Source organism: Ambystoma mexicanum, chromosome 9 (assembly GCF_040938575.1).
Source record: "Ambystoma mexicanum isolate Mex_15411 chromosome 9, UKY_AmexF1_1, whole genome shotgun sequence".
Taxonomy (NCBI): domain Eukaryota; kingdom Metazoa; phylum Chordata; class Amphibia; order Caudata; family Ambystomatidae; genus Ambystoma; species Ambystoma mexicanum.
Window position 1 is genome coordinate 1,379,148,199 of NC_090931.1, and position 27,541 is coordinate 1,379,175,739.

A 27,541-nucleotide genomic window follows, 5' to 3' on the forward strand; every position below is an offset into this window, starting at 1 on the left:
GGTGGGGGTGGTGGGTGACATGGGTGGGGGCCTGCTGGCAGGTGCCCCACAGTGCTGGGGGGTGGGGGTGGTGGGTGACATGAGTGGGGGCCTGCTGGCAGGTGCCCCACAGTGCTGGGGGGTGGGGGCCTGCTGGCAGGTGCCCCACAGTGCTGGGGGGTGGGGGCCTGCTGGCAGGTGCCCCACAGTGCTGGGGGGTGGGGGTGGTGGGTGACATGGGTGGGGGCCTGCTGGCAGGTGCCCCACAGTGCTGGGGGGTGGGGGCCTGCTGGCAGGTGCCCCACAGTGCTGGGGGATGGGGGTGGTGGGAGGCATGAGCAGGTGTGCAGGGTAGTCCCCTGTGGTGTGGGTTGCATGCAGGGGACGTGGAGGGTTTGAATGGTACACGTGTGAGGACCCACCCAGCAGAGCCGCGTGTGTAACTTCCCGCGCACCCTTGTATATGACGTACGCGTGTAGGATTTCACGCACCCCCCTGGAATTCCCGTGGCCTAGCTTTTTGCGTGTGAAACTTCCCGCGCGCCAGCCCTGTAATTGACGTACCCTGGCTTTTCGCGTGTGTGACTTCACACGCACCCCTGATATCGACGTGGCCTGGGCAATCGCGTGTGGGACTTCCCCGCACCCCGGGATACACGTACCCAGGGCAATCGCGCGAGTGACTCCTCACGCAAGCCGTTGTACGCAGACGCGCGATTTATGGACAGTGGGTGTCCGTGTTGATGGCGTACACCTTTACACCTCATTTTTCCTTTGGGGTCACGGTATGGCCCTTTGCTGTATGTGAGTGGTATTTGTTGGCGCAGGGTTTGGCGCACTTTCGTTCAGTGCGTCGGGACGCTACCGCCTGCTTACTTGTGGCGTACGTTTTTGGGCCTGTGCGCTGGTTTGATCGGGCGCTGTTTTGCCCTGTTCGGATCCATGAATACGTGTTGCCGGAGAGCGTGTGGGCGTTCAGCGCACTTGCCTCCTAAACTTTCCCCGTGCCGCCCACATTCTTCCCCATTCCGAGTGTTGTGCCCCATTTTATTCCCCATTCCGAGTGTCCCGCCCTGTGTTCCGCCTACTTTAGAGCTGTGCGCTGCGCTCGGAGTGATAGCGCAGTGGCCGTGGCGCACGCCGTTGGTTGACCTGTGCGCCGGCCTGCGCCGCGCGCTTTTTCAGCGCACGTCCTCTGCTTTTCTTGCGCACGGACTTCCATGAATCGACGTGTGCTGGTTTCCCTGCGCTTTTTGCTATTTTTCGGCGCAGCGCACGTATTGGCCCCTCTGCGCCGGGATTTTCGGCGCACATTTATTCCATGAATCGGCCTAACAATATTATCACACCAACAAGATGATTCTATTCAGTTATATTTATTTTTTTTCTTCTCATATTCGTTTTTTTTTGTTATATGCATTGAATCCATGCAATTTCCTTCTTCATACATAAGTACACATCTTTATAGTAAACTCCTCTTAGTACACATCCTTATAGTTCTTTCCTCTCAACACGTGTTTCCCCACGTGAGATGCACGTGGTTCATCAGGAGAGTTTCAAAGTTATGAATCTTGTGGTATTATTACAAATATGTTATCCTTTCTCATTTATGGAAATCTAGCTTTTTAAGTATAATAGAGCTAGATATGGGCAGGTTTCTTATTTTTGCCCTTGGTACGATTGCCTTCTGAATGCCACGATCCTGGATCAGAGGCAAAGGGTATCGGTTCTTAACCGTGATCTGATTTAATGTGCGGTAGACTATGCACGTTCTGAGGTCACCTTCCTTTTTAGGCACGAAGAACAAAGCTGAAGATGCAGGGGACTTTGATGGACGAATGAAGCCATTAGCAAGGTATTGGTCCAAGTATTGTCGTAGGTGAAGGTTTTCGGGTTCCGTAAGGGCGTAGATCCTACTACATGGAGGTTGTGCACCGGGTATGAGATCGATTTGACAATTGTATGATCTGTGAGGTGGTAGGGTGTTTGCCTGTTCCTTTTGGAAAACATCCTGGCATTCTTGATATTCCTGAGGTAACTGCACAGCTGGAGTAGCAACTGTGGCCAGGCCTTGGTTCAAGGGTTTTTCTGGGTAACAAGTATGTGCACAATCCGGGAAGGTTATTCTCTTCTCTCGCCAATCAATATAAGGATTATGTGTTTCCAACCAAGGTATCCCCAGTATTATTTGGAACTGCAGAGCTTTGATTAAATCAAACACAATAGGCTCTCGATGCCCATCCTGACCCAATAGTGTCATCTCTGCGGTGGTATGAGTTACAGGCCCAGAGGCAATTTCAGCTCCATCGACTGTGGTGATGACATCCGAAGTGGTATTTTTGCAGAGAGATAGATTCATCCTAGAAGCCAACTCGTGGTCCACATAGTTTCCTATGGCCCGCTATCAATGTATGCCCTCACTGCGTGCATACGTGATGGCATCCTTGGATCTATAAGGACCATTGGTATGATGAAGTGCGAGGTCTGAGTATCCTTCTTCAAGCTCAGCAAGCGGACCTCTACGCTTGTCGGGCGTGGTTGTTTCCCGAATCAGGCTCTGTTTGATTTTTATCAGCAACTCCGAGTACTTTTTTTTTTTTTACATTTTTTAAACTCTATTGATTTTTAATAACATTACAAAAAACAAACAAAACATATAACATTTAACCAACAACATAACTGGCTGTATGGCACTGGATGTAGATGTCCTTTCACGTTTTTGCCTCAGAGTGGGTGGGAGATCAAGTCTTTCGGACTACTTCGTTTCTCATGGCCGTTTTAGAGTTTACATTTCACGCCTTCTTGTTCTGGGGGCATATCGAATGACTGTCCTTTACTGTTCCCCCCCCCCCCCTCCTGGGTTTTCTTCTTCACTGTCTTCTCTTTGTTCAAATAAATTCTGCATCAGAGAGTTCCATGCCGTTATTCTCTGTCCTGTTTCCCCCACTACTTTCTGTGCCGCCATTATCCACACCACTGTCTCTGTCATTGCCTATTTCTTAAAGTCCGCCAACCATAGATCTATTTTTGGGCCCTCCCTTGAGTTCCACGGCATTGCTATCTGCCGTTTAACTAATATGCATAGTAGGTCTGGCATTTTAGCCAGGTGCGACCTGTGTCTGCCTCCTCTTGGGAAGAGACCCAGCAAGTACAGTTCAGGATTCTTGTCTTCTATTCGGAGTCGTGCTGGCCACTCTCTGTCTAATTTCGTCCCAAAAGACCCGTATCACTGGGCAGGTCCAGAACATGTGTATCATGTCTGCTTGCTCTACCGGGCAACGGGGGCATGTGCGGGGGCCTCCCGGCATCATTGTGTTCATTCTCTTAGGCGTGAGGTATGCCCTATGCGTGACGTATAGTTGTGCTTGTCTGAACCGTGCGTTCCTTGATACCTTCTTTGGATATTTCAGCACCCTGGACCATTCCTCATCACCAAGAGGTCTCCCGAGTTCCTCCTCCCAGTTCTCTCTGGTGCATAGCACTTGCGAATTGTTATCTTTTAGCATTTGTTCATACAATCTGGAGGTCGTGTGTCCCCCTTCTGATATGTCGTACCATGCATCCAACTCCCCTTCCATGTCCTCTTGGTCTGGCCACTCTGGCCACCTCTTCTTGATTGTTAGTATTATCCTGTTATATAGGATGAATTGACCTTCAGTATGTCACAGTCCTCCACCATGTCTTGGAATTCTGCCCACTGCTCGTCTTTCCTCAAATCTCCAATTTGTGCTGCACCCTTAGCTTCCCATTGGGATCTGTATATTGCGCGTGTGTTTTGGGTTCTGTGCCTACTATTCCCGCGAGTGGGACCTCAGCTGAACAAGTATCCTTGAACTTCTGTAGTCTCCACGCCCTCACCCACAATTCCATTGCGAGCTTCAGCATGTTTGGTAGGGTCTTGAGCAGGGATTTGTCGAGCCATGGGACTTCACGTAGATAGTCGGATTTCAGTGTTGGTTGGAAGAGTGTTTTATCTATTGATTCGTCTTCTCCCAGCCATTTGACCACAAATTGCAATTGCCCTGCTAAATAGTACTTTTCGAAATCGGGCAGCCTGATGCCCCCCTCCTCGTACTCTCTCTGTAGGGTTGTCATGGTGATTTTACACCTCCCTCCTTCCCACAGGAACCCCCGTGTTATTGTGTTCAGCTTCTTAAAGAAGGCTCTGGGTATGGCGTGCAGAATGTTTGTGAAGTAATATAGCAATTTTGGAAGTACCACCATTTTCAGAATGGCCACTCTACCCATCATCCCCAGTGGGAGTGTCCCCCAGAAGCCCATGGCCTTTTGTATTTTATCTAGGACTACTAGTGTGTTGCATTCGTGTGACTCTACAGTGTTGTGGTGTATTTCGATTCCTAGATACCTGAAGGAGTGCAGCGCCCACGCCAGACCCATGTCTGGGAGTTCATCCCGGGACACTCGTTTTAGTTCGGCCAGGGGGAAGAGGACAGACTTCTCTTTATTGATGGCAATCCCTGAGAGTCTAGTGTAGGCTTCCGCCGCCTCTAGGAGGCAGGGTAGGTTGACATGCGGATTTTCCACAAAGAGGAGAATATCGTCTTCATAAAGTGAGACCTGGTGTACCACTCCATCTATATCTATTCCTGTGTCCTCGTATTCTGCCCTGAGAAACACAGCCCATGGCTCCAGGGCCAATATGTATAACATTGGTGATAGAGGGCAGCCCTGCTTGGTTCCCCTGTATATTCTCCATGCTTCGAGATCTGTCTGCCTGTTTTCACTCTTGCCCTGGGGTCTTTGTATAGCAATCTAATCCATCTAAGAAACCCTTCTCCCATGCCAAAGGGGGCCAAGACACTCAGCAGACACTTCCAGCTAACTGAATCGAATGCTTTGACGGCGTCTAATGACACTACTGCACATTCGCCCTGTCTCTGGTTTGTCTGTTCTATAACATAATGTAGTCTGCGGAGGTTCCATGACGTGTTGCGCCCTGGGACATAGCCCGTTTGGTCTGAGTGCATCAGTGTGGGTATCACTAATTTTAGGTGGTTCGCTAGGACCGCTGTGAGTATCTTGATGTCTTGGTTGATAAGGGAAATTGGTCTATATGACACACACTCCCCAGGGAATTTCTAACAACTTCGGGGCGATAGTGCTCTTGTATGTCTTATAAAACTCCCCCGGAAGTCCATCGGGCCCGGGGATTTACCTGAGGGGAGCTCGGAGATCACTGTCTCTATTTCTTCTACTGTAATAGGAGCATCTAATAGTTGGGCTTGTTCTGCCGTTAGTTTCGGTAATCTTATCTCCGCTAGGGCATCCGGAATGTCTTCCGGTTCCACTTCCGGGTTACGGGCATAAAGTTTCTCGTAGAAATCAGCGAATAGGGTGTTTATGTTTTCTTGGTTCCTGACCTCTGCCCCCGTTTTGTCTATTAGTACTGCTATGGGGTCTTTTTTGTTTTCTTGCTTAGTGAGCCATGCTAGGAGCCTGCTCGGTTTGTCTCCCTCTGCGTGCAGCCTCTGTAAGTATTTCCCGTAATTTAGCTTCTCCAGTTTCTCCCAGAGTTCCATAAATCTTGTCCTTAGCACTAGGAGTTCCCTGGGTTCCTCACCCACCCTTTCTGCCCTTATTTCCTCCCCCTTAATTTCTCTTTCTAGTTTGTCCAGTTCTCCCATAATAGCTACTTTCAGCCCTACTGTTTTCCCAATCGCCGCCCCCCTTATCACTACCTTAAACGCATCCCAGAGCGTTGCACTACTTCCCACACTCCCCTCGTTGTGTTTGAAGTAGTCATCTATCGCCACTTGCAAATGTTCCTCCAGTTCCCTGTCCCCTAGTGCCTCCGCTCGGAGACGCCTTGTCGGTATTGGGGTTCTCCTATGGGTATGCGCCGATGTTGCTAATATCGGGGCGTGGTCTGAGAGTGTGCGTGCCTTGATGTCAATGCCTGTAAATTCTATTAAAGATTCGGCACCCATAAATAGGTAATCTATTTGTGTGAATATTCCGTGGGGTGCGCTATAATGTGTGTACCCCCTCCCACCTCCGTGTACCTGTCTCCAGACGTCCACCAGCTGCAGTTGTGCAAAGGATTTCTGGAGCTCCCTGGTAGGGGGAGCTGGTTTTCTGTACTTGTCATCTGATCTGTCGAGGAGTGGGTTCAAACTACAATAAAAATATCTTGCCCAGATGAGTGCAGCTTCCCTATATTGGGCCAATTTGGGCGCTATGTTTCTGAAGAATTCCGTTGCGTCGTGGTTCAGAGCGTAGGTATTGATCAAGCATACCTCTTTATTTTCCAGCATACCATGCACTAGCACAAGTCTTCCCTCAGTGTCACTTTCTTGTTTTATTAGCTGGAACGGTACTCCTGGCGCAATCCATATTAGCGCTCCCCTTGCATAGTTCGAATACGTGGTGCTATAAACTTGTCCTCCCCATTTCTTGCTCATTTTGGATTGTTTTTCTGATGTCAAGTGCGTCGGCCTGGAGCATTGCTATTTTGACTTTCAATCTGTTTAACCAGGCATACACTCTGAGCCTTTTAACATACGCATTGAGGCCTCGCACATTCCAGGTAGCTATTGTTATCTCATCAGGGTCCATGTGTGCTACGCTTGTTTTGGCCCTGTCATCCCATAGCCTTCGTTTTGTGCACTGCTCTGCTTATCTTTCTTTCTTCTAGGTCTCGGGGTCTTCCTCTCCTCTCCAGGGCCACCCCGCCTTTGCATCCGAGGTAACTTCCCTTGATTTGTTGCTGTATGTCTTCTTGTTCCCCACCCACTCGGGCCATTCCGTGGTCTCTGAAATTGTCTCTCCAATCGATAGTGCCATGTGCCAGTCGGCCATTCTTACTGCTAACCAATACATAAACCATAACCTTTAAACTAACGCCCAGCCACCCTACCCTTGCTCGGCTTCGCCTATTCTCTCGCTCTGTCCACCGAGGTGGGGCTGGCTTGCCGCAGCGTGATGCTTCCAAACTAGCATCCCAACTTGTTGAACTTTCTTCTTCGGGGGGGGTGGTTTCTTGTGCCATTCTGCTGGGATGGGGAGAGTCGCTCCTCCGTCTTGTGCATCTGGCTCGGTCATGTTTCTGTATGTTGACGTCGTATTCTTTGGGCTAACGCTTCTTTTGTTTTCAGCGAGGTTGGTTCTCATTGTTATTTCGGTTTCTTCGACTTTGCTGAGGGAAGCCCTGCTGATCCATCCATGTGTGGGCCTCTTCGGTTGAGTTGAAGAAACGTGATTTCCCTTGGTGTATTACTTTAAGTTTAGCTGGGTATAGGAGCATGTATCTTACTCCAGCTGTCCTGAGGCGCTCTTTAGTTGGGCCAAATTTTGCAATTTGCTTTTGAACCATCGGTGTGTAGTCTGGGTAGATTGTAATCTTGGAGGAGCCCTTCTCAATCACTCCCCCCTCTCTTGAGAACGATAATATTTTCTCTCTGTCCTTGAAGTTCATAATCCTGGCAATCATCGCTCTTGGAGGGGCACCGGGTTGCAGTCTTTTGGTCAATGCCCTGTGTGCCCGCTCCACCGTGAAGCCCTGGGACAGTGTTCCGGCACCAATCTCTTTGAGTAGAATAGTGTCAACATATTCTGTGTGGTCTCTACCCTCTTCGCCCTCCGGAAGTCTGAGTATACCGATGTTATTCCTGCTTGCCCTTCCTTCCGCATCTTCTGCCCTTTGTTCGAGGATCTTGATCTTCTATATTACCTCCGACATTTGCGTTTGTGCGACTGAAACGTCTGTGGTATTTTGTTGCACTTGCTGTTCTGTTGTCGTTACCCTATCCGTCAGATTTCTGGCGTCCTGGCGGAGAAGGCCTACGTCTAACATGATGGTGTCGAGTTTGTTTTCTAAGGACGCCTTAAGGGCGCCTATTGCTGTGTCCATTTTGGCCTCGAGGGATGTTTGCAGGGCCTCTATGGCTTCTAGGATCGGTCTGTCATTCGTGTCTCCCAGGCGTTGTATTGTGCTTGAGGAGGCCATTGCTGCGTCGGGCTGAACAGATTGCATATTCCCGGGTGTTTTGGTGAAGGTTTCTATGCTGGTTTGTTTTGATTTACTTTCCGTTTTCCGGTTCGACATTCTCTTTGGGGTCCGATTGAATGCTACCTAGTGGTCGATGGATCCAGGTCCAGGTCGATCCGTGCTCAGCGCTGTTAGTTGATAGGTGTCCCGGGCTTATTTCCCAGGTCTCCGGCCGTGGACTTTGTTGTTCGTGTGTCCCAATGTGCTTTCTTCCTTCTCCAAGTTAATGCCTCACCTTGTGATCCGCGCAGTGCACGCCTCCTATTTGTAGCGGGTCTCTGGTGCTATGGGGTCCTTATTTATCCGCTGCTGTTGTGTTCGTCCCTGCTGCGCTGCGACTTATGTGACCCTTGTTGTACTTTCAGAGAGGCGGTCGAGGCCGGTGCGCTGCGCTCCCGTGTCGGATTGCGGCTCAGGTGGCCTTTCTCCCCACTGGGCTTCCTCGGCCTCGTCTTCCCGCAATGTCCTTGTCCTCGCTCCTTGTTCCGCCTCCTGGGTCGCCCCAGTTCGGCTCCACCACCTCTCCGGAGGGCCCCCGCTGTTATGGGCGTTGTTTCCCTCCCTGGTCGGCCGTGCAGCACCTGTGGACTTTTCCCTTTCGGGTTGCAGAGCTCCGACGTTCTTTCTCGGCTGTTCAGGTCCTCGCGCCCGCCATTTTGTTTTTCACGGGTGGCGCCTTCTTTTGCTTTTTTCTCTGCGATCCTTACTCTGTTTTTCCTCGGGAGAATCAGCGAGTGCTCCGCTACTGTTCCGACGTCTGTATCTGTTAGTCTGGGCTCTTTACCAGTCGTTTTGTGCCCGTGTGGTTAGAATCTCTGCAGGATCTCGGCGGAGCTCTACGATCGTGCCTCCTAAAGCATGGCCGCCTAGCCACGCCCCCCACTCCGACTTCTTTTTTAGATGTTTTTATAGGGCAATCCCGTAGAAAATGTCCTGAGGCCCCACAGTACAGACACAATTGCATCTGCCGTCTTCTTTCTCTTTCCTTTTGAGTTTTGGGTCCTTTGACCCCCGATCTGCATCGGTTCTGATACATCTGTTCCTTTGAGGGTAGCATTGGGTTTAACCAATACCCGATTCTCGAATTTAGCTCGATCAGCCCTTCTATTCTGAAGTCGGTGGTCTAACTGGACCACTAAGTCTATATATTCTGCACAATCATGAGGTGGGTTCACAACTTGGGCCAAAACGTCTTTGAGTTCACCCCGAAGTCCACAATGAAATAATGTAATTCGTTTTACCTCTGGCCATCCGGTTTCCACCACTAACCTATTGAAAGTGGCGATATAGGTTAGTAGATCCTGATTACCTTGTCGTAATGATAAAAGTTCATTATCCAGGGCCTGTCCCTGTGAATGTCTGGCAAATAGTCTTTCTATGCTCAATTGAAAACCTTGAAAATCCCGAAGAAGAGGGTCATCCTGGTTAACTAATGGAATTGACGAATCCGCTGTGCTGCCACTAAGATATGATAGTACAAAGGCTACTTTGGTTTGGTCGTTCGGAAAAGCTCCAGGTCTGCATAAAAAGTGAAAGCGGCATTGGTTCATAAACACAGCAAACCTTTTTGGGTCCCCAGCAAAACGTTCGGGTGGAGCTAAAGGAATGCTCCCTGGTAGAACCACTTGCACAGGATTGCTCGATGAAACAGGAGTTGGATTCCCCCCGAGTCCAGGTAATGGTTTTTGACCAGCTTGGTTTTGCAGTAATTGTCTAGCAAGATCATCAGTACGCTCCTTTGACACAATCAGTTCTCTCCTGAGGGCATTAATCTCTTGGCGCGCAGAGTGCACTTCTGCTATAAGTTCCCCTAAAAATAGGGCTAGTTGGTCGGTTTGTGAGGTTTCCATAACGCCCGGGTTGGGATTTGTAGATAGGCTTCGCGTTCTGTTACGCTCACCTGCAAGTGGAGAGATGGATTTAGCCACTTGTGGATTCAAGTGATGGCACCCCCACAGTCCTCCCCAACTAATCACCTCCGAAATGCCCTCACAGCAATCTCACGTTATATTCTTGAAAGATGAGCTCTCCATCCTGCGTGGATTTGCAGGGGCACGTCGATTCCAGTTACTTCACTGGTTTGAAGGCTCGGGAGAGTTCCGGAGAGTATTGACTCTGAGGTTCCTGGTGAGGACCAGTAAGTATTAAGTTCATAGAGTTCAATATGTCCGATGTTCACTCTTGTTCCCCCCTTCCTTTCTTGTCTTGCAGCTGGCTCGTGAAAAGATGCTCTTGTGGCAGCTGGTGGTGCTCAGGTAAGAGTCTGTATTACCCGGCGCTGTCTGGTAAATGTTGCACAAGGAAAACGTGTTGTTTTGTCTCTCTTTACAGATGCGCCACGTGAAAATATGGAGACTCACAAAAGGATGCCTCCGGTGGTAAATCAGGTAAGTCTATGGTGGTAAGAATTATATTTGTTGGTTCCATCGGCTCACCTTGTGGTTTTCTTTTGTCGCCTAGGTGCCGAAGTTCGGCGAAGAAATGATGGAGGCAGCGCCGACCCGAAGGATGCTGTGAAGACTGGTAAGTATGGCACGGCGTTGCAGCTGGAGGTGCGGCACGTGCAGAAATGATGTTCTTTACAGATCTGGAGACAAGATGGATCCAGAATCATGTGTGGAATAGAAATAAGTTCATTTTCTAACCTTGTCCCTTTCTTTCCTCTTTGTTTTAGGAGCTCTGGATTCCAGGGGGGCGTGGCAGAAGACTGGATGCAGGCTGCAGGAACGTTGAGTGTTACGCTGCTGGACGCAGAATAACGCGAAGCGTGTGTTGCTGGTCGGGTGTGGTTTAAATAGCCTCAAAAGTAGTCCCAGGTAAGAAGTCCCTAGAACCACACCCGAGTAAAAAATAGTCCCTGTAGAAAAATAGTCCCTTTCAGGCTTCATGTTGGATAGGAGTCATTTGCAGCATGGTCTGCCTGAGGTAAGTAATGACTATGAGACTGGCGCCTTAGGCACCAGGACTGATTCCTACTATGAGCCTGGCGCCTAAGGTGCCAGGACTGAACCCAGATAGCCCCTAGCCGAGGCTGCTGAGGTTTTACTAAATGTCTAGATGCCTGCTCCCGGGGCTGATGGGCTTGGTCCGGAGGCCTGGGGGTAGGCATCATGACAAAAGCAACACATGCTATACTAAATATTTTACTGAAAAACAGCGTCATCTGTTGGACATAAAAGCAACACACGCTATACTGAATATTTTACAATTCCATTTCAATGTTTCCGATTTAGAATGGCTCAAATACGTGCCAAGGAAGCAGCAGAGCGACGTGCAGCCAGACTTCAGGATGCACGGTTGTGAGCAGAGCGATCGTGTTTTGCAGCTTCAGATCTGCTTGGTTCTCAACAGTTGAACACGACAGGGTGAGAGTGGCTGAAAGACGTCAGCGAGAAACAGCAGATCAGCGCCACACATGACTCCGTGTTCAGCAATCACGCAATTACAATCGCTTTGCATTCCGGTACAACCCAGCTGATGATTATAGTTTGAGCCGGCATGTTCTCATCGCCACCATGACTGAAGTGTGTCCTTATTGCAAGGCTCTGATATTTAATGGAGAAATGAAAGCAATGTGTTGTGCCGCCGGGAAAATTAAACTGCCTCAAACTGGAGAACCGCCAGAGCCATTAAAAACTTTGCTTGCCGGATATACAACCGAATCAAACCATTTCCAATCTAACATCATGTTAGGGAGAATTCTCTTATAAGGCTAATTTCCCAAACCTAGAGTCCCCCAGCAGCTTTGCTGGATTTTTGGGGTTTGTTTTTTCTCCTGCTAAGAGTGAGACTCTTTTTCTCCCACTCTTAGGCATGATTTGAGATATGTCTTTGACTTATTGTGTGCTTATGGGCTATGGGGTCTTTTACTCCATAGGGTATCATCTGTTTTAGTATGTGTGTTACACAGAACCCTCAGTGCAGTAACACAGGGGTGTCATAGTGACCCCCAGACATAGACTCCATACCCTGGGACTGACTACTGTCTCCCAAGGCATGTAAAGTCACCATTGACTTTACTAGTCCAAAATTGTTAACAGAACCAGTACAAACCATCATATTGTGGAAGTACTGGAAGGGGTTCATTCGATTGCCCCTGGGTCTGTTTCCAAGGGGGCACTGTCCAGTCCCCCCTTGTCGAGTTTCTGGCTGGTGGCAGTGGTTACCACGCAAAGCATTCCACCGGAATATTTCCTATGGGATTTTCCCATTGATTTTAAATGCACCACTTTTTGGTGCAATGTTAAAGATACCGCTGGTTTATTTATTTAATATAAAATAACTGGTTGGGTCTTTTCACCAGAACTCTTTTCTAAAATGGCGTTTGTGTCCGTCTCTGTAACTCCAACCGAGGTCGGGCCCTTTGTTCCACTTTTTGGCAGGCTTCTCCACAGAAGCCCTCCAGCTGGTGCCACTCTGTCTGGGTTCCACAGGATGTGTGGGTGGGGGAATGGGCACCCTGAACTGCATTGCCTTAGCAACTTAAGTCGCAATCTGTTCTGATTGGCCCAGTGGTGAGCTGCCCGGCTCACCACTTAGCATGTGTGAGTGACATCTAGGCTGTTGAATGGGGGATTTTGTGCATAAAAGCAGGGCTTTTGGGACTGGAACTTCAGAAGTTGCCACAGGACCTAAGAACTCCGAAGAGGGGAGAAGCTGAGCCATCTACAATGACGACACCACCGGTGGAGCCCTGCTGCAACGACCTCACCACTTTCCCGACGACAAGAGACGATCTTCTGCTGAGTCTTCTTCCTCTGAGCTGGTGGATCAACCAGTTCGCCTTTTCGCCTTCCAGGACATCTCTTGGTCGAATCGCCCATGCCAAGCACCCCAGCGGCCGGATAGCCAAGCTTCACCACTGTGACCGTGAATAAAAGGAATGCACCTTTCAACCAACGAACTCCGCGGCTGGTCTCTTCCCTGGGCAGTGCAACGACTCCAAGTTTCCTCCTCGACGAGATCTTCTCTTCCCCTGGTGGAAACCACGAACTGCACCCGCTGCCAGGAACAACTACCACCGCTGGATCTTCGTCACTTTAAAGGTACTGTGTTCCACCTGGCCTCCCTTTCTACGGTTTGCTAAAGGTGACCCTTAAATCCTTGGCTTTCCAACTGGGTTGGCCCCCACACCTTCTAACTTTACCTTCTGAATCAACCCAACCTCTTTTGAACTTTTTTACAAAGACTTGAAGGCATTTCTAAACTGTGTGATCTTGGGCACATTTCACCTTGCACCATTTAAAGTGGACCTGGCCTATGAACTTTGGCTCTACAATAGAATCTGCCTTCACTAACTTGTTTTGGTCTTAGAAAAGTGTTGGGAACTGTTTTATTTTCATGACCTGCCTTTTCCTCTCCCTTTAACTTAATTATTGGAGTGCCATCTAAGTTACGCGCTCGCATCTGTTTTGACAAATAGTAGTGTTTTGACTTAGACTTGTCTAATAATTCTTAAGGGAGGTGTGTATACTTTTCTGATTGTGTTTTAACTTGCTTTGATTTATAGTGCTAGTGTATTTCCTTAAGTGTGTGTTAAATAAATAATGATATACATTTGATACCAAGCTCTGGTCAGTGTTTGCTTGCTCTACTGTGTTTTTAGCCCTATTGTGTATCCTCTGTATACTGCCCTACTCTTCTTGAGAGAAGTCTGACTGCTCAGCCACAGCTACCAGGTAAATCTGGGTGGTATGGACTGCTACCAATTGGGTTTACTGCTTAGTCCTGTAGTCTTAATCTTCTTGCAGTGGTCCCCAAGGGAACTGTACAGGATTATGCCTAACACATCAGGAAATACAACTCATTCTTCCAAATGACGTTGTTCGGCACAGAAATCGTAACAGCTCAATTCATGCCAACTTGCGTTTGCAATCACCATCAACAAAGCTCAAGGCCAATCGTTAGAATTGTGCGGTTTCGATCTAGACACGGATTGCTTCTCACATGGACAATTATATGTTGCGTGTTCTACAGTCAGCAAACCAGACAATCTCTATATCTGCACAGACAATGGAACAACAAAAAATGATGTATAGCCACAAGCATTGTGGAATTAAACATATTACAAACGTGCGCTTTCTCTTTTCTTTCTTTTCCAATTAACCAAACTGAGCCACAGCAACGCGTGGCCGGGGTTAGCTAGTTATTTATATGTATATTTGGTAGCGCATAGCAAACCTTACTTCATATGAAGAAGCTGTCTTATCAACTCACATAGTGTGTGGACATTCCTTTGTGAGGGCTTTGGGGAAACACAGTAGAACCAGCCTGCATCACCTTTTGAAATCTTAAGCCTGGCTGCTCGCCACGTTACCAAATTGAGAGCCTTGCTGGGGTTGCTCTGTGCCTTTGACCTACCATATAGGGGGTCAGAAGTATAGATACCCCCTCCCGCCTTTACAACCACTTTAGCTCTATTTCCTTTGACTGCTGCCAAATGTTCCCATATTCGATTGGTGCCGCGTCCCCTAGCACCTTAAGTATGTTTTGCCATTGAGAAATATTAAAACTATGTCTCCGTTGCTTGACCTAGTTGCCGTGCCTATTTTTCATTTTCCTGATGGCATTTAACATCCCGTGCTTTTCCTCCGCCCATTTTTTCACCTTCCTGATCTCTTTTCTAACCTCACGTTTGGCATTCCGTATTTCGACATCAAAAGGTTTGCCCTCTTTCACTACATAGGTTACAACACGTGTCGCAGTAATAGCAGCAAATTGCTTTTTCCAAGATTCTATTTCGTTTGCCGTCATTTTTTCCAACAGAGGCAACCACTTTTCTTCCACTCTTGCGAAATGTCTAATCGCTTTTTCTACTATCACACTACCGGATGCAGTTCCTAGACAGGTTGGCCGCACTAACGTCACATGCTCGATATAGTGATTTTGTTTGACAGTACGTTTATTGACACGGTTCACAAAACTCCTATTAGAAAAGCAATAATCCAGGATAGCCTTTCTGTTTCCACTGAACCACGTCCAGCCTCCGGGTCGAGCACCATCTAAGTGACCATTTAACATGACTATCTCCCATTCTGTCAAGAATGCCATCCACATTCCGTCTATTTGCAATATCCTGCCACATCTGACGTTTCATGTTTACCCTTTCGGTTTCCGTGACTGTGTTTCCATATCTACGCAGCGTGCGTTCCAATCGGCCCCAACATGCCATGTCATCGTCCTCGTCCTTATACCATGCCACCAAAACCTCCATTATACTTTCAAATACACCTCAGTAGAGCCCCCACCCGGAGGATCGTAGACATTTCATACCGTTAGTCTCTTCACCCCAATTTCATTTTCGAACGTAAGCTCCACTGCGAGCACATTCAGTTCATTTAAGGGCACAAGCACTAAAGCAGCTTTCATTACACTATTCACACAAGTCAACAGTCCCGCACAGTGTCGCCCCAATGGACCTTTTTTTTGGATACACAGCCCAGAGACCAAAAAAAACCTCACTTGTACCATAAGAACTTGGTTTTGCAGCAGTAATTCGAGAGAGTCCTTTGTGCAAGTCGGACTGGGCCATACAATCATCTCGGGCACCAATGAAAAAGTGGCCCACCATTGCAAATGACTATTGGTTCCTTTTGTGACACGGTTTGAATGTTAACCAAGGGGGAGTTTTTAGATAAAGTGTGATGCAAATTGTGCATTTTAAAGAATATTTATTCATCGACACTGGTCAAAACTACTAGCCGCAAAATGAAATAACTCATCAAACTGGCCCAAATTGGCCAAAAAATTGGCCCATTTTGACCAGAAACGGTTCCACAGCAGCATATTGGGGCCGATTCATGCAACAAACGTGCGCCGAAAATCCCAGCACAAGCAGGCGCACATAGCGCAGCACAAACAACAAAAGTAGGCAGAACAGTGGGCTTAACATGCAGAATGGGGAATAACGCGTGAAAAAGAAGGCGTAACTGGGGAAGTACTGCAGGGAACTACACGGAACGCCCACACGCACGCGAACAACCGGTATTCATGGATACGAATACGGGAAACCCGCGCACGGCAAAAGACGCACACAGGCGTGAATGCGTCCGCCACATGAAGGCAGGCGGAAGCGTCCCCGCGCACAGTATAAATATTGCAACCAGGGCCATAGTGGAGAGCACATTCGGAGTGCTCAAGTCACGCTTCCGCTCCCTTGACGGCTCTGGTGGGCAGCTACTCTATGCACCCCCAGTAGTGTGCAGGATCATTGTGGCAGCATGTGTCCTGCACAATGTTGCAACACGGCAGGGCGTACCGGTGGACATGGTGGTGCCCCCACATCCCCAACCACAGGCACAGGCGCTGCCCATGGGTGGGGATCGGGCATGTGGCGAGGATGCCCGGACCCAGCTTGTGGACACATTTTTCACCTAAACTCCCACCCCTGCGGAGTGCACACAGGCCTGGCACATACCAGGTGACAATCGATGATGACAAAGAGACAGTCAACTGTCACAACCTTACCAACCTGAGATTGTTGCCATGGAAGTGCTACATTGTGTGCATCCCTAGCTACTTAAACACAAGCAATCCTGTGTGACCAAATATCACACATGAAAGGTGTGAATCACACACACCTGCAAAACAGTCCATGACTATCACTGGTATGTCACTCAAACCCTCCCAAAGCACAACATGACATGGCAAGCAATAGCCATACACCAACACAGTACCAATAAGGTACACATTGCCATTTGAAAAATGTAAATTGGCATCAGACAATGATGCCTGACATGGAATCAGATGAAATGACTGACCAACAACCTCCCACCCAAAAGAAGTCATACCCAAATGCATTCCAAAAGTCGAAGTTGTAAAATAACTATGAATGCCTGTCTATATGCACATTGTGCATTGAAAAATCACCACTGCAGCTTCTGTGTGCCATGTCCACCTCCTGCAACACACTGCTCAGTGCACAGCACAGTTAACAGCCATTGCGTGTGATGCACACCCTGAGCATCACATCTAAGCGACAAACCACATCAAACAGCAAATTAGGCATGTACAGGATCCACAATTGGTCATAGGACATGTGCTGCAGGGACACAGTGGGCACCAGAAGGAAAACAGAGTGTACACGTGGACATGGAAGGGTGGTTGTACATGTAGTGCATTATAGTGCGAGTGTGTGGGTCAGTAGGGACATGCACTCAACATATGCATGTGCAATCAAGTGACCATCAGTGTCCTCTACACATCACATGTGAACATTCACCTTGTGTACACCCCAGCATGTCAAACCACAACTATCCCCTCACACCTGAAAGGTAAACACAACACATGAACAGGCTTTGATCAGCAGAACACATCATGTACATAGGATACCACAATTACAATGTCAGGGTGCCCATCACACTGCAGGGCAAGGCAACTATCACCAACCAAGCACCACCCCTCCCTCACAAATCACCATGACCCACTGAACAACTGCACCAGGGTTGTGGAGCCTATAAACTTGAATTTCACCTGGCCACAGGATCACCCTTACCCTTTGTCACCATCTCCCACCTTGTGTGTAAAAAGTTGCCTGCATCCTCAGAGTCCACCTTGATTTGCAAAAACACTACATCCAAGAGAACTCAAAGCAGGCCAACACAGAAGCCAAGCAAAAAACCTGCAGGCAGAAAAAATCACCAGAACAGCCTCCAGTAGATGACTTGAAGTATCAGTACCTCACAAATGCCAAGTACTACCACAATGACGTAACAACCAAGGTAGCACAGTAAAACAATGTCACAACAGGATGTGTACCATGTGTGGTACATAACATAGAATGAAGCACCACAAACGGATGTGTACTGTCACTGCTCCCGTGTACAGGTGCAGGAGTGGCACGAACCAACCACCCCCACCGTGGTCTGGGTGGCTGCAAGGTCAAACTTACACAGGCTTCTGAGACCCTGGTGGGGAAGGAGGGTCAGGTATGTGGAGTCGGGATAGACGTTGGCATACTGGATAACCGGAATGAGGGGCAGGAGACGGGAGTAGGATTGACACAGGAAAGTAGGGAATGGCCAAGAATGTAGTACTCACATTAACACATACACAATCATACCAAACGTGTTCATCATAAACATAGCAGCAATTCACTGAAATGGAAGTCAAAGAGAAACTTATCTCTAGGGTGAGTGCTGGCCTCCTGCCTACGCACTCTCAGGTCCGGTAACAGGAGCACCTCAATGCTGCAAAGAGAGCCACAGTTAAAAATCTGTGCGTGCCCATAACACACAAACACACCACCAAATATGCCCCAAAGTAACAAACTACTCTACAAACAGACAATCTGGTGTGGATGCTTCATAGCCATACGTAATATTACCCCTGTGATGGTTCATACACAGTCAATGCAGTAAGTAAGGCGCCAGTGGGTGCGTGGCAAATGGAACGCCAATGTGTCACGAATCACACAACATGCAATGTTCCCTGGGTAAGAAGACAGAAACATATAGCAAGGTATGACTTCCAAACAAGTCGTGTTCCACCATGACCCAAATAAAGTAGGCAGTGCATGTTTCAAATTCTACATGGAAATTAAATGCACTGCACCCGAGTGTGTCCCTTGCCGTCTGTCCCTGTCAGCTGCTTCTTTCCATGTCTCGGAACGCTACTTGGGTGATTCAAGTGCCTCAATGAACCATGGTGGACCGGAGGGAATGTGCCACTGCCCCTGCAGGTGCACCAGACAACCTTACAATCAACTAGCCATGAGTCCACCAACACATCTGAGATGTATTGTGCTTTTCAACACCAATATTTGTCCAAGCTCACCCTCAGTGCTGCTACTAAGCATGCATGTGCAACTGTCCTGGTGGAAGGTTTACTGTGTTGTGGCCGCCCTGTGCTGCTCACCTTGCCTGGAGTCCCTTGAAACACATCAGCAGTTTTTGGATGTATGATTGCAATCCCTGTGCCTCTGCTTGCGCACACATGTGCATGTGGACACCACCAAACGTGTCCAGATTCCAGACGTCCAATGGCCCATGTCTGCTGGCAAAGGTGGTCTGGAGGCTCATCCCCCTGCACAATGGGCATGAAACACATGACTAATGCATTAGATTTTTCTGTGTGTGTCTCTTCAGGCATCACATCACTTGACCATGTCAGAGACGTACATCAGAAATCACACCACAGTCCGTCTTTCACAGCCAAAGTGTGGAACACACTATCTACGGCATGAATTGCAACAAGCACATGCACAATAAAGATAAGAAACATACTACACAATGCATAGCAATGAATGTACACATGAATCATGAAACACCCCATCTAGCAAAAGCTGAACAGTGGTCAATAACACCCCAATCATCTCCACTAGGGGTGTTAACACAAGTTCCACAGCAGCAGACATGCCACAGATATGACAGTCCAAAGCCCTTGTGTAATAGGCTGTTACACCAAACCATACTTGCGAGCCAATGGATAAGGGAAGCAGGAGTGGCATATGTGAGTCAAGGACCCCAAGCAGCAAACACATATACAAGACAAGCCTGAAGGGCCCATCTGGAACAGACAGTGGATGCTTTCAAAAGCCACAAATCACCACACTGTCACATTAAAGCACAATAGACAAGCAATTTTAAACTGTATTAACTATTTACACTAACTATGAAAAACCTACTTTACCTAATTAAACTAACTATCAAACAGAAACTTAACTAACTAAACTAAAAGAAAAATCAAAAGTGGCCACATACGACCCGGGGGTGGGGGGCACCCAGGAGGGGAGAGGTACAGGGTGCTGCTCAACACCCACATGCGATGATGCTGAGCCAAAAAAAAACCTCCATGGGCTCAACGCCTGTCTTGCCCGACCTATATGGGAGATAGATGGTCGTCCGAGTCTGGCTCATCCTGGAAAGGAGGACATGGCACAGTAGCCTGGCCACGCCTAGCCACAGCTTGCCCCTCGTCGGCAGCAAGTCTGCCGGATGGGTGAGACTGGTTCTGTGTGGCGATGACACGTAGGTCTGCATGCAGAACCTCCCGTGATACATGTGCTTCCTCTTGCAAGGTAGCACGTGTAACACGGAGTTCCTCCTGCAAGACCTGGCTGGACAACCGCTGCACCTCCCGGCAAGCCTGTAGCTCAGCCGAGATGGTGCGCTCAAGCTGTGCAAACCTCTCCTCTGACCGTTCCCTCTAGGACATCAGAAGGACACCCAGAGTGGATCTGAGGGAAGCATACTCCTCCCTCAGGGCCTCCATGTGTGCCTCTGTGTGAGAAGCAATTGCTTGACGCAGAGACGACATTTCAGCATGGCGTGCCCTGTCTGAGGCCGCCATGCCCAGCCTGAGCGAGTGGGCCGTGGACCGTGCCACCTGCTCCTGGAGAAGCACCTGCCTAGCAGGGGGGAGCACGGATCGGGCCACACGCTCCATGCTCTGAGCGATGTTCTCCATTGCTGCCCCCTGCCATTCTGAATTGGCAGTCATGTCTTGCTCCCACTCAGTATACAGCGGTTGCGCGCGGCAACTGCGTTGCTGGGCTTGACCCCTGCGGGACCCAAGGACCGGTTGTCCTCGTCGTGTTGGCACCAACCACGGCTGCACGACTACATGCCCCTGTCGACGTGATGTCCCATGCACATCAGTGACTGGTGTGGAGGCTGACCCTGCGTCCAGATCCACCACGGGCGGAGGTTCCAAGACTGTCTGACCCCTCAGTGCAGGTGTTGCAGACAGAGGAGTGTCCACATCAGAATCACTCACCGCTGACACATGGACCTGATGCTCATCCAACTCGACATGGACGTCAGAGTCATCATCAGGGCTGGACTCATAGGTAGCCAGAGACAATATGGCCTGTAGCACTTGGGGGTTTTTGTGGCCTGCCACCCCACGACCCCCACTTGTGCCGGGTGATGTAGTGATACCAACCCTGTGCCTGGCATGACAACACCATCCTCCTGCTCCATTGCGTCATCATCTGAAAAATAGAGAGAAAAAAGGTCACTACACATGTCAGAAGCACAAAACACACAAACACACACTGACAACATCAGGCAGACATGTGACACACAAAATAGAACCTGGCATGCATGCTGGGTCAACTTGGAATTGCTTCTGTGATCAGACCTGTTCAAAGGTGGCAGTTTGCATTGAAGTGGGTCTATGCAGTGCAGCCAATGTGTATGTTACTCACTACCTACATGTACAAGTGCTTCATGGTGTGTTTAAGAAAATGTGAAGGCAGTGCAAGGTCAACTTCAGGCATCACGTGTAATGTGCATTCAATGGGTAGCATGTCTACAAGCAAAGCACCCCTCCACCCAAGTGCAAAAGCATGGATGCCTAGCATGTTATCAAAAGGCTGACCATAGACCTGTGCATTGACAGGCAGTGTTGACTAGCATCAACATCTTCATGTGAGTGAAGTGACAACACTGCAAATGATGATGGGACAGTAAGCAGGACACATGATGAAACGTCTGGAGGCCACCCACGTGTGAAGACGACACTACACCAGTTGGGCAGAGTCATTGGCCATTAAACAGGCTGAGGCCTGTGACCCACCCAGATTGTCAGACCCTAAACATCTGAGCCACAGTAGACATGGGAAGGCTGATAAAATGCCATGCAATGTATGTCACCCAATACTTGTATTACAGTGATCATCCCGTCAAGGACACATAGGGGCATGCGTGCAATGCACATGGAGCATGAATGGGCACTCATGTCCCTGTGGGGCATCCGACCTCTGCACAGTACAAGTGAGATACCCTGCATCAAGAACTAAGGCTGTACCACACAGCATATGTCTGGCAGATTGGTTGTGGGAAGTTAGCATGTACACAGGACGCATTAATAGGGAAGTAGCCAACGGCAATATTGAAGCAGATCAGTGGAAAGGTGGAATTGGGGTGCAGAGCGGGGGGTGGAGGGGTAAGGGAGCATGCCTACATGGAGTACCCGCATGCAGGCAGAGTACACATGCACGTCATTCATGCTATGACATCGTGCTGGGGCTGAGAGGAAGGTCACCCATCGCTACATGCAGAAGGGCCAGTGAGCTGGAACATGGACTGGAGGGGTATACTGGTAACCTGCATGTGAGTAGGGTGCAATAGTGTTGATGCCGACAGTCCCCGTCTGCTTCACATGTCCACCATCCAGCAGAGCAGACATGCATCACGGAAGCATTGCATTACTTGCACATCCTAATAATGTACACCTCACATGTAGTGGCAATCATGCACAACACATCCCACAAGTAAAACACACACGTCCTCAACAAACACGCATCAACACTCACTGGACTGGGCATCAAAGTCCGGCATCTCTCCCACTCCTTCGACCGATTCAGATGGTATGAACTCCGCAACAAGTGACTCATGCGGAGTGAGGACTTCCTCCTCTGGTGCAGCCCCATCGCCAGTCACCAGAGTCAAGTTGTAATTTGAGGCATGCTTAGCCTTAGCGCTGCGTTTGATGTCCTTCCAACGTTTTTTGCACTCTTGCGCCATGCGTACCTCATGGCCGAATGCACTGACATTTTCCGCAACATGCTTCCAGTGGGTATCACGTTGGGCAGCCGTAGTCTGACTATTGGCACCCACTAGCATGTCACGCTGTGGCCCCGCACGTAGCCCACTAGGAAGTCCAGTTCCTGGTTGCAGAAAGGCTTCTTCCTTGACGTGCAGGAGGTTGTGGCTGTGTGTGAGGTCCCAGCCTGTGCTGCAGGTGCAACCTTCCTCCTCTTAGATTGTGGCTCAGACCCTGGCTGGCTAATGCCGCCCTGACCAGTATGGCCAGTGGGTTCGGTGGTTTGAGCCAAGGGAGTGGCAGGTGGAGGGACGACCAAAGGCCTGCCTTCTGTCAGTGGCAGCTGGGTGCCCTCTAATGGACCCTGCGCAGCAACATCCGCTGTGGCAGGGTCATTGACCGCAACTGTCCTGGTTGGCAGACTCACAACCGGGGTGTTGTTGGGTGCATCTGCCCCTGCACTTGCCAACACCTGGCTGTTTGGGGCAGCAGATGACATAACTGCAACAGGGACACGTGTCTTGGTCAGGGCAGCCCTGCGTGCCCCTACGGTTTCCCTCCTGGCCTGTTGGAAATCTTCCAAGGGCTCCTCCAGTGCCAACGCAGGCTGCGCTGGCAGACCCTGAGCCTGGGTGGCGGTGTCCACAGCTGCACCTGCAGCTATCACTACCCTTGGGCCCATGGCATTCGATGGAACAGACTGCCGGGTTACACGGGCGCCAGTGCCAAATGCAGAAGCTGCATCTCCTGGAACCACAGGGGGTGGTGGCATGACTGCACCGACACATGGCACGACATCCTGCTCAAGTGGCGCACCCCCGCCTCTTCCACCTCTGCGGCTGCCCTGGACACCCTGGAGTCCCCCTACTCCTTGGTCACCCCGGCCACGTCCCTGACCACGCCTGCTCACCTTTGGTGTCCTCACAACCATGGCACAGATGTAGTAGTGCCGGCACAGATGAAGTAGTGCCAATGGGAGGTGTACACCACAATTGACCTGGGCAATTGGGGTGAATAGGGTGGGAAGCAAGATGTTAACATCCCTCCTGCACCTGCAAGGCTGTATGTGACCCGGGTGATGTAGTGACGTGTCACGCAACCCTCAGGCACCCCAAAACTGCTGGAAAACCGTGCACGCAACCCTGCAGCCTACGTGCGTGGATTCAACCTCCCGCAGTACGCGGTGGCACCCAGTAACACGAAAATCGTGTACGCGTGGGACACGCAGGCTACTATGACATCAAAAACGTTGCAATACACAGGGGTACCCGCAGTGGGAAAAATAGCGTTCGCGACTCACCGTCTGACTAGTGCAATGCAGAAAAACACGCGTAGCCAATACCCCCATCAAAAGAAGAGATACGTCCTTGATAGCTGTGAAGTTGTGATGGCGCGCGAAACAACACGAAGCAGCAACACACGTCGGTCTCCACAAAAGGCACATACAGCGAACTGCTGGCCCGGCTCACCTTTAACCCATGCTGAGGGAAACGCCCACATGTGTCACGTCAGTTACGCGCATAGGCCCTTTCCTCAGATTACACACATTCACACGGGGACGTGCATTTTATTCGGGCATGCACTAATCCACTAGGCCCACGTCACGGGGGATATGCCCGCGCACGCCCCCGCGTGTCACGTCACTGAAGCGCTTACACGCGAAGGGCCTTTGGTCCAATGAAATCGCTGACGTGCTCATGTGCTAAGGGCCTTTCCTCGAATTACACGCTGACGTGCAAGATTTTCACGTGCCAAATCACTCCGTATCAAGCTGGCCACGCGAAAACACATGGAAGACCGCGCTCCTGCCCTGAAGGCCATTTTCCTGCCCCCCAGAACCCCGAGCACGCTCCCACCTGCCATCTGCTCCTGCCTGGCTGCCTGCTGCCCACATGCCCTGCTATTTGCTGCCTGCACATCAGCCAGGGGTGCAGTTGCTGTGACCACCCCTGCTGAAACTGAAGACTCCCGACTGGGATACCATCGCTCCACAGCCCAGCCCCAGGACCCAGTTGCCCACCATCACCTGCCTCTGGGGTTGCCATGTCAGGCACACCACCATCTGAGACCATTGGCAACCCCCAGCCAGAGAGGCAGAGGGACACCAGCTTCACTGCCACCGAAGTTGGTGTCCTGGTGGAGCAAGTCCTGGGGCAGTATGATGCCCTCTTTGGAAGTTTGCACGCCGACAAGGAAGGACGGACCAGGATCTGGACGGAGGTCATGACTGCCATCAACGTAGAGGGGGTGGCAGTCCGCAAATTCCAACATGTCAAGAAGCGCTGGGAGGACTTCAGGTCCAGGACCCTCAACAAGGCCCAGCGCCTCTTGAAGGCAGCGGATGCTAAGGGGCGCCGGGGCCACCTGTCGGAACACCAGATGAGGGTCCTGGAACGCATATGCCCAGCGCTCCACGTCCAGGTCCTTGAGAGGCAGACCCGTCTTCAGTCAAGCGGTAAGTGTACATGCATACTGATTGGAAGCTGTGCGTGTGGTGGTGTGCCAGTAGTGTGCAGGTTGCACATGTGGTTTTGTAGGGCCATTAATGGATATGTATGTATAGGGCTGTGAGGCTAACACATGTGAGTCCTCTCATGTGTGAGACACATGGATGGTGTATGTGTGGGTAAGCATGCAGGCCAAATGCATATGTGTGAGCACACATGTTTGAATGACTGTGTATGTAAGTTGGCATGGTAGTGGTGTCAAGAGTGAAAAGAAAATTTTCCAGACAAATCTCAATATTTTCATTCATTTCAAATATTCGATATATCACTCTTTCGAGAAGTTATTTCGCCACAATCAACGTAAACAAACATTGAAAGTAAAGTTCAATCAACTTGAAGGTATTAGTTTTTTTACTAAAAATATTTATCAAAATTGTACAAAATAATATTGTTTTTTTTCTTTCGAGTTCAATTCACTCAAACCATTGTAATTCAACAAATAACCAAAAGTAATTTCTTTCAACAAATTCAACAAAATTCAGAAGAATTGATAGGAATTTCGAACAGATTCAAGGGAGTCAAGACTGTTCAAAAAAATCAGTTTCTAAAGGTAATTTCTACACAAATTTCTAAAAAAGGGGGGATAGTAATGAGCTCAACGCGTTTCGAGAGATTTGCTTCTCTTCTTCAGGAGCAATGACTTACTGCTAACTAGTACAGTAGTCACTAATTTCAACAATTATTCATAATAATTTCAAAATTATACTTCAATGTGGAATGAGAACAACATCCCCTTTTTTTGATAGTGAGTATATCCTCAGGATTTTTCAGTGGCAACTATTCCATTGTGAGATGATGGAAACGTCGTCTTTTCACAGTTCCCAATTCGTTTATAATTATCTGTAAATAATTACATGGCCGCGTTAGCGGCCATGTAGTTATGGTTAAGTTGGTGTTTCCATAGGAAGAGCACTTTTTGGGCGGCTTATAACTTCGCTCCCCCTGGGAAAAAAGTATATGGCCTACTCTGAATTTTTTTGCAAAGTTTGGTGAGGATTCGTCCAGGGGGGGAAATCTTATAGGGGGGGCCCCAAAACTTTATTTCCCATAGACTGAATGGGAAAAAACTTTGCGCACAGCTACAGCCCGAACCGCTGGACGGATTTACACCAAATTTGCGGCAGGAGCGGCGGCCTGGTCCCAAAAGCGTGCTTTTGCAAATTTGGTGTAAATCCGTCCAGCAGTTTTTTTTAAAAATGACCAAAATGTAAGCAAAAAATTAGTGATATCTGTGTTCGCTTCGCGGATGGACTTCCCTGTTCGCTCCGCGGACAGCACCCCAATTGGCCCATGGCCTTGCGTCATGTCCACAGATATGTGGTGTGTTCGCTGATTGGACGGTGAGGGGCGCGGAGCGGGTCAGTTTTTCTGTGGCGCCCGCAATCTTGTATTCGCCGTCTACCGCGTACAGCGCGGTGAAACGTGGATAAAAAATTGTATTTAGTGCCCTGTGTTGGTGTGTAAGAGTGTTTGGGGAGGGTGGGGGAGTATGAGATAGGTTCAATGTTTTGTTTTTGTATGTGCTAAATGTTTTTGTTGTGTTCGATTTGTCCGCAGAGAACACGGCTGTTCTGACATTTTGAAAATAAACTAAATGGTGGGGTGTTTAGAGGACGGAGTATGTGTCATTTTGGTTCGCAAGGAAGGTAAAAATGAGCTATGAACACTCGCGGTGTACTTTATTGTTCGTAAATACACAAACTGGGGGTGTCCTCAGGACGCTGTCCGTATTGTAATCTGTCTAGTTGAATGTGTTCTAAGAACACTCGTGGTGTCCCGAAATGGTTGCAATTACACAAAATGGGGGTGTTCGGAGAACGTTGTTTGTATTGTTCGTTGTCAGGGTGAAAGTGTTTTAAGACCACTCCTTTTGTCCGCTAATAGTACAATTTCATATGGGCGTCAACCGACTTTTTGTCCACTAAAGAAACGATAAATCCGGCTGGTGTGCGCCGACATTATTTGATAATCCTCTGACTGGCGCTATTGACCTGGCTGACTTGCTTTTGCGACACTAAATAATATCTCCCGCCCCTAAGCCTGATATTATGAAAGCATCCATATTCCCTGCCTCTCTCTGTGACATTACAGGGTGCGTCATCAAACGCGCCCAGTCCTCTCCAGTCCTAAGTGACTTTACACAGAACCCGGAAGACAACACATATTATGTCACAACACAGCGCGCCACAATTCGGAATATGAAACAGTGATTTAAAAGCAAACAGCAAGATTGTAAATTTTGTAAAGCACATTTATTTGACATCAAATGTTTAGAGAATATTCAGCAATTTGCGTTTGTCTTTGTTGTCGATCCGCAAAAGTTCATGTTGAGGCACGCGATGTTCCTTTGCGGTACAGAGGGTGTCAGATCAGCTTACAAGTGTGCCACAATTCGGAATATGAAACTGTGGTTTAAAAGTAAACAGCAGGATTGTACATTTGGTAAAGTACATTTATTTCACATGAAATGTTTAGTGAATATTCAGCGATTTGCTATTGTCTCTGCTGTCGATCAGCAAAAGTTTATTTGGAGCCATGTGTTGTTCCTTTGCGTTAGATA